The 13,428-nt window shown below is 46.4% G+C and overlaps 1 protein-coding gene across 1 annotated transcript in view; it reads right to left on the bottom strand.

The window, feature by feature from the left end:
• Positions 1–1,661: 1,661 nt before the first annotated feature.
• LOC144115953 (transcriptional adapter 1-like) overlaps positions 1,662–13,428 on the bottom strand; it is a 73,366-nt gene continuing 61,599 nt past the window's right edge. The window contains exon 10 of the mRNA XM_077650589.1: positions 1,662–2,195. The gene's annotated coding sequence lies outside the window, so the exon portion shown is untranslated. The remainder of the gene's footprint in view (positions 2,196–13,428) is intronic.

Below are 13,428 nucleotides of genomic sequence, written 5' to 3'. Positions count from 1 at the left end.
GACGGGAAAACGTGTCTTCCACGTCGGCGTGCATTTGGAGCCTGTTTAAGACGTGCTGCATTACTTTTCCTAGACATGACGTTAGCGAAATTGGGCGAAGGTTCCCAATCTTGACTTTTCCCCGGTTTAGGAATGAAAATAATTTTATCGCGCTTCTATTCGTAGGGGATGCTGCCTCCTGTCCAGTATCTGTTGAGGTCCGTAAGCGCCTCTACTGATTTGTCCTCTAAATTGCGCAACGTTAATGGTGACGCGATCGTCCCCGGCTGCCGAGGTGGTGTTAATTTGATTAAAGGGCCACAGAAAGGGGTGTTTGAGCTTGGCTTTAAAATGCTTGCACTATATAGAATACAGGCCACCGAGCGTCCATGCCGCATACGAGACCTCAAAAGCGACCGGGAAATTTACAATAAATCTTTAAAAATTCCCGCTTTCGCACCTCTCAACGTCGCGCGGCGCCGAGCTTTCGCGCGAAAATCTGGCACATGACGTCATGTCGTGTAAGTGATGTCAGCAGGGGGGGGGGTTATCATTGGTTCACAGCACCAAATTATTTCAGACGTCACGCGCTACCGTGGCCGTGGGCACACCGCGCGCGCCGCAGCCAGCGGAGGTAGGGGAGGGGCCGAGTGAGTGAGGCCGGCGGAGGAGCGCCGCTGTTTTGGCGTGCGAGAGAGGGAAAGGCGCGAAAATGCGGAAGTTCAAATTTTGTCTGCATATAACTCAGCTTCCACAAAACGCATTAAAATAATTCTTGCTGGAGGACAATTATGAAGTGCCATCTTTTAACATCCCAGACATATCGCAACTTTATTGACAGCCCCTTTCTGGGTCCCTTTAAGAGCAGCTCTGACCTCCGCTACGGTAGATTGTATCCATGTAAGCATTATCTGACCCTGAATACCCATCTGGCATGGGTATATCCAGGGAGGTGGTTACGTACTGATTTTTTAATGTGGTCATGAACTCTTCGTCGCTGCCCAGGAAAACTTGAGTGATCCTCTGTAGGGTCTTGTAATATTCGGTCTGTTTTTGTAGGATCAAGTAGATGCTTGAGTAGAAACGAAATTCTACTTTTTTGGTTCACTGTTGCTGAAGATGCTGGGATTTCTGATTGAATCCGACTAAATCAGGCAAGTAGTCTCCCAGTATGCAATCACAAGATGCAGGCAGAAAATTATGAAGCGTGCAGACTAAAAAGCCAAATTAAATAAACCACACAACAAATTATAAGCATGGTAGACAAGTCCATTCTCGTGCAGTGCGTACTGGAAATAGCTTGTGGCAGGTAGGGTGACGGTTTGAAAAATATTCATTAAAACAATTACTATCCCCTAATTTCTGTTTTGCTTCACTTCTGCTTTATGGGGTTTCATGTCCCAAAGCAACTCAGGCTATGAGGGACGCCGTAGTGGAGGGTTCCGGATATTTCGACCACCTGGGGTTCTTTGATGCGCACTGATATCGCACAGCACACAGGGCCTCTAGCATTTTGCCTCAATCGAAATGCAACCGCCGCGGCGGGGATCGAATCTGCGTCTTTCGGATCAGAATCCGAGCACCATAACCACTGAACCACTGCGGCGGCAATTTCTGTTTCTATTTCAAAAGAGTGTTGTTTTGGTCACTTTCAGAGCCATAGCTATCCTTTGAGCCATAAATCTCGGCAGTAAATTTTTTATTCACTGCTCCTTCAACATGGGGAAACAGTACAAAAAGCAGTGCTCATGAAAAAAAAGAACAAACATATCACAATTTTGCCACCACATCAAGTTGCAGTGCTGCTGCAGGTTAATGAAACACATCATTTGCAAGTAAAGCGTAATATCTGCCATCATAAAAAAAAACAAGGACAAGTCCTTGTAACTGCATCTAGTACTGAGAAGCTGCAAGGCAAGCTCACATTGTGCGCCATCTTGTGCCACAAATACAAACCTTCATTTTTTACATTCCAAACATAACACAAAAGCAGAAAGACAAGAACTGACACAGACCCTCTCATGCTGGTAAAGATGATGGTGTTAAAAATGCACAGTATTCTGTAAGCAATGTAGCACTAAAGGCCAAAGGTCAACAATACAAATATGCGAAAAACCTGTGCACAGACTCCTGTGCACAGTTTAACATAATCTCAAGCTGGCTGCAGCAGCAGAGTCAATCCTCCAGATAAGGTAGAAAGGAAATGAGTCTTCCATCTGCAACAAAACGGTGAGCATATTAGAAAAATCTCTAATGTTATATACACGGCAAACTGCAGCACTGAAGATTTATGCAGCAAGCAGTGAAAAAGGTTTCAAAAGGCAGCACAGAAACAGCGCGAACTCATCATGCTAGCAAGTGGTCGTCAACTGCCAGTGATAACAACGCAAAACACTCACTTATTACTCCATCTCAGTGGTAGTTCCTTGCAGCACTACCAAAGCTGCAATGAGTGCAGAGGCGACATTCTGACGCTGCGCAATGTAGTGACAGTATAAAATTTACATATGGGATAATGCGCTCTAAAGTGCACGTGCCAACTGTTGCTTCAAATCACGTCTTGATGTATGCTCGTGTTACGTATGCTATTTCCAGAGTTTAATATGCGCGACTCTTGAGCATGCTAAAAAGGCGTTTCTAATGTGGCTACATGCTTCAAAGCATGACCCTCACTTATACCCGTCACACGGGCACTTTTGATCCTCAGTCAATGCCCATGATAGAAGGTTGTCACATGGCCACTTTCAAGCGCAATCGAGCTCTATCCTGCTTGACTCGATGCCGATTCCTCAAGAGTGCTTGAGCTTCCAAGCACAGTCGAAAGCATTCTTGCTGTCACTAATCTATAAAAATAAACACTACTTAACAAAACAGAACCAAAAGTGTTATTGTTGTAACTGATTAAAATGCAAGACAGAACATTTTTAGGCACTACGCCTGCTTATATGAAAACATATTTAAAAATAATCTCAACACCACACTCCAAGCCTCGCCATCAGTGTAAACAAAGATGGCGTCGTCCTGTTCGTCGGCGCACAAACTGTGGAGCGAGCACGAGACAGCCGCTCTCATCGACTGCTGGCAACTGTCTAGATGATTTTCTGCGCCAGTAAAGAAATGCTGCAGTGTACGCGAACATTGCGGAGGCCTTGTGGACAGATTTGGCTGCCGCTGCCCCTACTGCACAGTGTTGCCGGATATCACAATGTCATGGCTGCCGGTGGAACATCTCGCGCCACCTCACACATGAGGGAAGCTTCTCAACGAGCACTGAAAATGTCCTTGTAGCACCAGATGTTTCGAGGTGCTCAAAAAACTCAATGCTCAATGCAGATAGAGTTCAATGAGAATCGAAAGCACCCGTGTGACAGGGCTATTAGTGAATTCAACACAGTTACGGGGCTTTTCAGTACGTTCACCGGTCATATACGGGCATCAGGTCTTCATTTTGTCTCATCTCACCTGCAGCAAAATCCATTAGCGATAAATTTGCTCCACTTTTAACTTCAAGTGATAACTTTGCCGCTCCTAGGTCTAAAAATTAAAGAATGTCGGTTTGTGGACAAAATTGTTTCAGTCCTTAAAACGAGATGGCACCACTAGGCTGAAGACATCATATAAACACGTGTAAGGGCCGAACTTCTTTTTCCAGATTCAAGGGCCAATTTTCAGGGTGTAGCCCATGTAGGCCAATCACGGAAAGAATAACCCCAATCAAGGAAAGAGTGACCGAAAGGATAGGCCCTTCCTCTTTAAAAATATCCATGCCCAGCCGGAACTAGCTTTGATGTCCTGGCACGGTATGCTGTCTACATGCGCCAAGGCTTATTCCTTCACACACAGCATGCTCGCAGTCAACATGTAGGCATTCCACACTTCCATCACATAGCAGAGCAGCTCTTCTTCCAGTCTAGGAAACTTGCATGACTTGCCTCGGAATGTGTGCCTTTTGCAGCTTCTGTTCTTTAATGCATCCCTTTGGTTGCACCATCGTTGAACTAACTTCTTGTCTGTGTTGAATTTCCTGCCAGCAACATGCTTGCCACGTTTGAGAGCAAAATCTATGACTTTCAAATTAAAGGCAGCTGTGTAGCTACAATTAAAACTCGATTTAATGAAGTGAAGAGCAGTCATAAATTATTTCATTAAATCGAGAAATTCGTAAAATCGAGGAAGGCATTTCACCGGCCTTCGAAATCTTAAATTGTACCGTAGCAGCACCCAAAAGCTACCGCGGCATCGCATTTGCCAATAACCCGTTCCTGTGCATTTGAAAAGTCCGCGAAAGTGGCCCAAATCACTAGTGCATGAAAGCGCCATCTGGTAAAACAGATTCAAAGCCATGGTGGGAAGCGTCACCGGCTGCCGAGTCCTTTGTTCTGTGCAGTGGTGCAGCTTGCAGCCCCGTCAGAACAAAACCAGGGCCGTGACTTCAGCACCTAAATGTTACTGTTGGCATGCTGCCAACAAGCTGTGAAACATTGTCGGGAAAATAAGTGAGAAATCACCTCTTTTTACTCAATTATTGCCAGAAAAACTTCGTTAAATCAGGTTTAGTAATCGTTCGTTTCGCTATTTCGGATTATTGAGAATATTGAACCGAATGGACACTTGCCGGGGAATCACAATTTGTTCGGTAGATAGGGAACTTCGTAAATTCCGGTTTCGTTTGATTGCTGTATTAAGGTGCTTGACCATCATACTATAATTCCAACGCTCGGTGGCAGTTCACGAAGAAAAAAAAGCAAGCAGCACACGAAAGCCACAATGCAAATGCAGTCGGCGTGCAGTTACAAGGATCTTCTTTTTTATATTTTCTTCGTGAAAACACGGTGTGCCTCATACACAAGCGCAGCCCACACAGCGTCACCGTCTGCATATGGAACAAACAGCGTAACATACCATAAAATGCTTGCTTTCAGCGTATGTAAGCGTGCACACACTATTCTTGCCTAATTTTCCTTCACTACCCAATACGCAGACAGAGTCTATTTATACTCTTTTCCAACCATACCCACATATGAGATGAGCAGACAGCAAGAAGACGTTGAGGTGCAGAGGAACACATTTAATGTACTCTCATTGGCTAAGGAGGTCTCTAGCTTTCATAGTGCTGCAAGGTGCAATTATGAGACACAGCATAGGCTAACACCATGGCTTCAGCTTTCCATTCACAAGTTCCCTGAAACGAACACCATACAGACACCGCACAAGGAGCCACTGAAGAGAGGGTGGTTTATGGCTTATAGGGGTTTAACGTCACCAAGCAACTCAGGCTATGAGGGACGCCGTAGTGAACGGCTCCAGAAATTTCGACCACCTGGGGTTCTTTAACATGCACTGACATCGCACAGTACACGGGCCTCTAGAATTTCGCCTCCATCGAAATTTGACCGTCGCGGCCGGAACCAAAACCACGTTTTTCAGGTCAGCAGCCGAGTACCATAACCACTGAGCCACTGCAGCGGCTGAAGAGAGGATGGGCATAACAAGAATCATGCTATGTGCTACCCAGAGTAAGTGGCTAGAAAGTATGTGCAGCCGATCTTGTCATCAAGGTTATAAAGCATGAATAAATACAGAAGGTGCTACTGCATGAATGTTTGCACAAAATGGAAGAATGACTCAGTTTGATTTTGGGAGCACTTACTAGCAACACATATGAAGGAAGCCTACCGTCCCCGAAACTAAGGAGCCGATCGAGGGTGTTGATAATAAAATTAACATGAACACAATGGCCCTATCCATTTTGCGTCACAGTGAAAGAAAAGAACATTGCAGGTGTACGATATTAGTAGGAGTGCACAAACAATTTTCTGTAATACCATGTACAGCTAACACTGTCCACCACCTGAGTACACTTTCGCTCGTCATTCTTTGGTTGGCAGTAATGGCCCTAGCTGCTGCTTTTGTGCCCAAACCAAACTTTGGCGGAATTTTCATGACCACGGGAAGCACTGAAGGACTCATGATAACAGACAGCAAGCAAATTAGTCCAAAATTTTTGAAGTCTGACACTGTCCTTACAATAATTTGTTACGTTAGTATTCTTCCATGCTTCTGGTACTTTTGAACTCACAAGGCATACAGGGCTGAGAGCTTAGGATTCCTAGCACAATATCTCAGACGTTTTTCAGCCCATCTGTGGTTACCCGACCCTCTCCCGCTGCTCTTCCCCTCTGTACTGCATGTAAAGCATTCCCTACTTTCTTTTCTTAGTGACAAGAACTGCTAATTCCTCGCTGACACCATTTTTAATGCTAGCATGTGTGTAGCATCCCAAAGCTGCACGTGGGTTATGAGGGATTCTGTAGTGGAGTGCTCCAGATTAATTGAAATCACCTGAGGTTCTTCACCATGCACTGAAATTATACAGCACTTGGACATTTTTGCATTCTGTCTCCACAGAAACGTAAATTTCATGGCTGCAGTTTGATCCCACAACTATGGGCTACCATGGCAGGTACCACAAACCCTTTAACCCATTGCCTTCCAAAGGTGTTGGCCACAGGAAGCAGCTCCATATAAAGCCATCAAAACAACAGTCTGTGGCTTTGAACAGCTTCTTTAGCCACCTCGGAATGGCGTGCTATGGCAGACTGCTAGACGGATGTTGGATACTTTTCTGAAGAATTTTTGTTTGCTTTTGCCAATATTTTGGTTGCCTGTTTTCTCGCATACCAAGATCAAAGCCACGACAGGGAGCAAACGCAGTCCATCTTATGAACAAATAGGCTAGGCCTATTTTATGCAGAAATAAAGACGTATTAAAAAAGAAAATAATAGATGTTCTCATTGAAAGTAGTGATGGCATTGAGTGCAGCAATGAAAGAAACTTTGAACATATTTTTTTGCTGGCAAATGTGACAGAGCCGCTCAGAATGACGGCAATAATGTAAAGCGACCCAAAACCAACCCTCAAGATGCAAAGCATCCACGAAAGCAATACAGCATCCACAAAATTTGCAGACAATGCTTACAGAGTGTAAAACTTTAAACATCTTTTGCCAGTCTTTTAAAGGGGAGGTGGGGATCGAAGGCGAGCTTTATTTTTCGGTGCATAGCAATGAAATTTTGCATGCTTATTGGGAAGTCCACTGAATGATTATATACAAAATTTTACTAAAACCCCCTCAGTAGTTTGGAAATTATAAATTTTTATATGTTTCATTGCTATACCAGACTTGCAGAAAGCCTGGCCAGACAACAAAATATGGTAGAAGCCAGCAGTCACTCTCAAGTTTTACCCAAAGGAATGGTTGATGCAGTGACATTCTCCAAATATTTTTGGCAGCCTGAATTTTTTCTACACAGAATGTTATATCCACTTGCATAATTCACTCATTACTGTCATGTCAAATTAGAACTAGAAATTAGAAATTAGAATTAGAAACGGAGGGACTGTGGAGTTGACCTAGTTCGTTTGCTGTCTCCGATGTCTAGGGCGCTTCGGGCCCCGAAGGACTGACTCCCAGCGGCGTCGTCTCAGGAAATCCTTCTTTCAAGGCTGGAGCACCCCCTCGCCCTCCTCTCAGCACCTGCGGCACTCCCAGTCTTCCCGCGCATTTTCCCACTGTCACTCCCGCGAGGTGTGCTTGACAAGTTCAATGCGTGTTGGCATGGGGAATAGAGATGACGGCCAGGCTGTCACCCTTCAGACCCATGGCCCCCGAAACCTGACGATTCCTGGCATAATACAGTAGTCCCTTGCTGAGCAGCTCCGGGGTCCCATAAAGGGAAAATGACGCCAGAAATAGCGGCCCCTCCGGAAACGTGCAGCACACTGCCACAGTTATTCAAAAATATAGGAACGTCCCTGCATAAAGAATTTATCAAGGAATACAATGCTACAAACTGCATGAAAATCCATGAAGCTATTGTCATGCTATACGTTCCACAAGCAGGGCAGTTAGGTCAAAAAAGGCTTTTGAGAAAACGAACAGAAATCACAAGCCATTCATGTCCATCAAAACGCCCCAGGACTATAATGTTTAGCGTCTTTGGCTGTGGGGGGCCTTCGCTTATCTCCGACCTTCGTTTATTCAGCCTTGCATGTTTTTTTTTGTTTTTTCTGGCAGTCCCTTTCTGCTGAGAGAAAGTGAGTGCGAACTCGTGCTCTGCCGCCGACACCACGCGAGTGTGTCGCGGATGCTGGACACTTCATTCTAAACCCAAGGTGATAAAGCATAGTTAAAAGTGCCCCTGTATAGCCCAGCGGTGCATCCTACGCTGTTGTGAAAATGGAACGTGGCCTGCATCGGAACTGTGCCATAGTGCATTAGCCCCCCAGGCCAGTTGTTTACGCACTGCAAAGACCTTCGCGTTCGCTACCAGGCGCCAACACTGAGGCATGGCTTGGCTTCTGATGGCGCATCAGCGTGACCGTCACTGGATGAACCTATGTGCCCATGCTGCTGCACGATCGCATCAGTCTGATTCATCAGTCAGTGGAAACAACCCTGTGCTGCAGCTACATCGTAATTCCAAAATAATGCACGGGGTCCTCGGTGCTTTCACTGCCGCTCTCATTTCTTTCTCTTTGTAACTGGCCATAGAGCACGCTGATCCTTTTCGTCGCTGATGGCGGCCCAATACTCGCTTCGTCTAATTTATTTTACAATGATCACTTCCTCTTTTTCGGGATGACAGGCTTGAACTTCCGCTGTCCACATTCATGTTCCGTCCAAAACATGGGACGATCTATTGCTTGCACTCAAAAATTCGCACAACAAGGAAGTTCTATCTCGCAGAAGAGCAGCAGCAGAAGTCAGCAAAGGCGCGGACGCATGCCTCAGAAGCAGACAGCCCAAGAAATGGGGCCGGTCAGCAGCCAACACACAAGGTGCACTGAGCGTTACGTGACAGGCCAGACCAATCGACGCTTTACAGCGGCCTTCCAGAGGCCATCGTACTGTAACCTTTTGTGCAATTTTTTTTTCATTTAAACACGGGATTCCAATGGGACGAGAACTGCAGAGAAACCAGCTTTCCGGTGACACCAATCTTGCTGCGAGCGGCAGAGCAAAAGCGGAGCTATTGTGTTTGAAAATCGGCCGTTGTTGCTGAAATTTCAGGAAGTTTTTGCCGCCTATGGTCACAAAACATTTTTTTCAAACTTCTGGGCTGTTTTGGGCAAAAAAATCTCAGGATGTCATTAAAATGACCTTAGAGATACCAAATACATTTTCTAAAATCCTTTTTTTTTTAGATTTTCACGATTTAATCTCCACATCCCCTTTACAAGTTTCTTTTCTAAACACCTATTGTTAGATGATAAGAAGCACCCTAATTCGTACCTACACTTGGGCTCAAAAATTACTAAATGGGTACAAAAGGCCCAGCAGCACTCAAAAACAAAAAGTAAATGGGTTAAAGGGACATAACAGTGAATTTCAAGCAATGGTAAGCTTGCAGTCTAAGGTGATCGATTCTGCAACAGCTTTGTTCGAAACAGTAGACAATTTTTAAGCGAATTTTTTTATCAGTGCATGCACCCGTTTTTATGTAGGCCGAAGCTGGAAACCATGACCAGCAAAAGCAATGGTGATTGCATGTAGGCAGAAGCGATGTACCAAAGACTAATATAAATCTCATCCCCTTCAGAGTAATTAAGAAATTTTTAATATATATAGTAGCATGCATTTCATTTTCTGCACTCAAAGCTGTTACAGCACAGTGATGTACACTTCGTCGACCAAAGTTTTGGCGGACCTTGGTTACCGCTTCATCCAAGAAATGCAGAACGCAGTGGTGCCAACTAGTGACAAAAGCTAAGAACGCAAATTTTAATAATACACGAGGAACACTGCAGGAAAAAAATCATCATCACCATCAGCCTAACTGCGCCCACTGCAGGGCAAAGGCCTCTCCCATGTCTCTCCAATTAACCCTTTCCTGTGCCAGCTGCGGCCACCCTATGCCCACAAACTTCTCAATCTCATCCGCTCACCTAACAAACGACAGCAATGGCGTAGAGGTAGAGCATCCGCCTCGCGTGCAAGAGGACCGGGGCTCAAATCCTGGTGCCGCGCAATTCTCCACCGGGTTTGAAAAAAAAAAACTCCATGTGTCGATGTAATTGCACATCCAGGCCTGGGGTGAAGCCTGATCTCGGTGACCAGAACCGACAACGCACTCCCTCACAAGAACAGGAATTGAATACCCTGGTGTAGTACTCGGCCGCAACCTTCTATGAACAAACCAATTAAGAAAGAAAGAATACTGTGCATTTAAAATAAATCAATGACATGCTACCGAGATGATGTCATGTGGTGCGCTACACTAATAACGACAGGTTTTTCTCCTCCACCTCGCAGCAAGGTGGCACTTTCGTTGACGAAGTGCACATCACTGTGCCATAACAGCTTTGAGTGTGGAAACTGAAATGGACGATACTCTATATTAAAAATGTCTAATTACTGTCTGGGGGGGGTGAGATTTATATTACTTTATTTACTTGAATGCAACGCGACTGCGAATCTAACGCGAGGGGTGAATTTACGTGCTGCCCAGCGAGAAAAATAAAACCACGAATGTAACGCGAGGCTTAAGGACACAAAGCAAAGTACCTTTAATAGACATCGTGGCCAACACGTTTATACACACTTTCCTCGCTATCGGCGGCCGAGTTCTCAGAAACGGAGGCCTCCGTTTCGCTATCGAAGTCTCCCGGTAACTCCTGCCGCATCGATGTTGTTCGCCGCAGAGGGAATCCATTCCTCTTCATGAACGTTTGGGCCCACCCACGAGGTGCTCTGAACTTCCCATCTCCCGAGCGATGCCTCTAACTTTCCAACGGATCAGCTTGACACTGACCCCCATGAGACGGTTGCGCTGCTCAATAATAAAGTCCGTCACTTTTATCTCCAGCTCAGCTTGGCAAGGCCCACGAAATCCTTTGCGGCTAGGCTCACATTTAAAAAGCCCGCCCGCTGCAGCCGCCATCCGCGGATGGTCGACTAGTTGAGGTCAAGTCTTCGATTTGCCACAGAATTCCCGACCTCTTCAGCTAACAGTATCGCTTTTCTCTTAAAACGAGCGTCGCACGACGCGTTGCCATCGTGTGCACTGAATCAATGCACCATGAGCAATGCCACAAGAACACGACGGGACGACGCGTTGAACGCAAGGTCACAACGAACACTAAAAAATGACTGAGAACAACACTTTGACATCGGATGGATGAGGATTAGCATCACGTAAGAAGCACCCCCCAAAAAGGCTATGGAGTACGCAAAATGAGTCCAAATATATATACAGTAATCCCTCGTTATAACGAAATCGCTTTACTCGAAATATCACTTTATTCGAAATTTCTTCCGGTCCCAACCCAAACGCATGCATTTTAAGCCACATTACTCAAAACGCACGAAGGGCTAGACCCCTTAGAGCGAAGTGGCGAGCGGAGGCACCGCTGCCGCCGAGCGGGCTACTCTTTTGCGCATGCAGCGTCAAATTAATACTGCCGACAAATTAGTCTCGTGCAGGCGCACAACAGGCCACAAAAGTACCAAACCTACGACCGATGAGCCGCTAGTAACGGGTACCAAGCGAGTGCCCCCAACTGTCTACAGCAGAGCGAACGGAAGATGTAAAATTTTATGGTGCAGCACGCCCGAATCGGTCGCAATCACATCACTGGTGTCTCACGTGATAGAATCCACACAAAAATTAAGTTTTCCTGATGCTTTGCGATGCCAGAAAACCGCGGTCTCTTGGATGCCGAAAAGTGGCCAAAAGACCGCTGGCAGACTTGCGCCACCGTAGCATTCCATGGGGTGCACTCAATGAGCAAAATTTTACTGCTCTAAGTACTTCTGGCACTGAAACATGCCAAAAAGCACAAAAGAAGTGTCCCTCCGATTATAAGCCCATTCACACTTTCGAGTCGCGAGCGAGCCGAGCTTTCGGCAACAACATCGACCGCGCACGCACTGGGCAAACCAAGCTACTCCCGGGCTGCCGTAGTAGTCGCTAAGCCTAACCGTTTCACATCGGCCAAAGCAGGCGAAACTCTCGAAAGCCCGCGAACGCCATTCTCGAGAGTTTTCGCTTCCAACAAGAAGGCGACCCGCAGGTTGCGTTTGCAAGTGTGAACAATGGTGTTGTCGAGCTGCTGCCTGGTCGCAAGCGACTGCTGGCCGCATTTCCTTCGCCACGTTCGACGCGAGGAGCTGCGTTAACAAATCGGGAAGACGACTTTGGCGAAGCCGGTCTAGAAATCTGCTTGCCGCTCGTCATAATCGGCCTGCATCGCAATAAAACACTGCCCGTAGCTTCATTGCACTTTGGAAGGTGCAAACCGACCGATAACTTGCCGAAAACACAAAACGTCTCAGCATCGCCACCGTCGAGTCAGGCCCCCAACATGGCGGGTCAACGCAACCATGGTGTTTTCCTGGCGATGTTCTCGAGCCGGTCATGCTCGATTCGCGCTATCCAACTAGACAAATGGTTTAAATGCGTGGTAGGGTCATTGAATTTTGTTCCTAGACATTTTTCAACGGCACAGACACGACGCTGCGCAAACACCAACATTAGAATTATAGAATTAGCACAGTGTCGTCGACAACTGTGCGCCGAAAAACTCATTTTGCAAGCATCACAGCTGCACACCTCGGAAAAAAATTGCCCAGTAATCATGCAAAGCCCCTACTTCAAAACCATTCAGTTTTTACGATCGCACTGCGTACCCACAATGAGCGGCTAGTCGTTTGTTCTGTGACCCCCCCATAAAAGCAGCCTCTGCCTACGCAATTCAAAATACCCCGAAGGTTGAATGCATGGGCGGCGACCGCGGCCTCGTGCAATGCTTGGTCAGATTAGAGCAAGGGTTGCACGCGCCCGATAAGAACTTGAAACTAGCCAAAGCTCACTGCCTTTTTTGCACCTGAATAAAGTTTTGCTTCACTGAATACATTGTATTTTGACTTCCTCACAGTTGCGGTGCAATTAAAGCTCGACTGTTTTACATTTTCTCGGGTGGTCGCTTATATTGAATTACCGCTTATAACGAATTTTTTCGCCGTCCCGCTGACTTCGAGGGATTACTGTACTGTGACGAAAAAGATGAAGCTGTCAGTGGTGCAGGATGGAGCGCTCGCGCTAGGCCAGTGGCTGTTAATATCATCTCTTTTCAATCGTTCACCGTGTTCCATTCTTTAGCTGGCCGCCACGTAACATTTGGTGGAGCTTGCAGGGTATCACCCAAATCTCATACTCCTGGTCATCATGCATCGCAGCCCTTTGTCTGCCCCTCTGTGCTGGCTGCGAGTTCCTGGTCTGTGCCGCCCGGCGTGTCTCAGCCTGCCAGACCTGCACCGAACTCGCCGTTGCTTCTCCACCCTGACCACCCAACACGACGAACTGAACCGACGCAATGGCCGGTCACATGTGAAGACACCGTCCCCTGCCCATGCCGTTCAGCGCGTCCAAGGACCTCGGCCGTCG

This window comes from Amblyomma americanum, chromosome 1 (assembly GCF_052857255.1).
Source record: "Amblyomma americanum isolate KBUSLIRL-KWMA chromosome 1, ASM5285725v1, whole genome shotgun sequence".
Lineage (NCBI taxonomy): Eukaryota > Metazoa > Arthropoda > Arachnida > Ixodida > Ixodidae > Amblyomma > Amblyomma americanum.
This window is presented reverse-complemented; position numbering and strand designations above follow the sequence as displayed.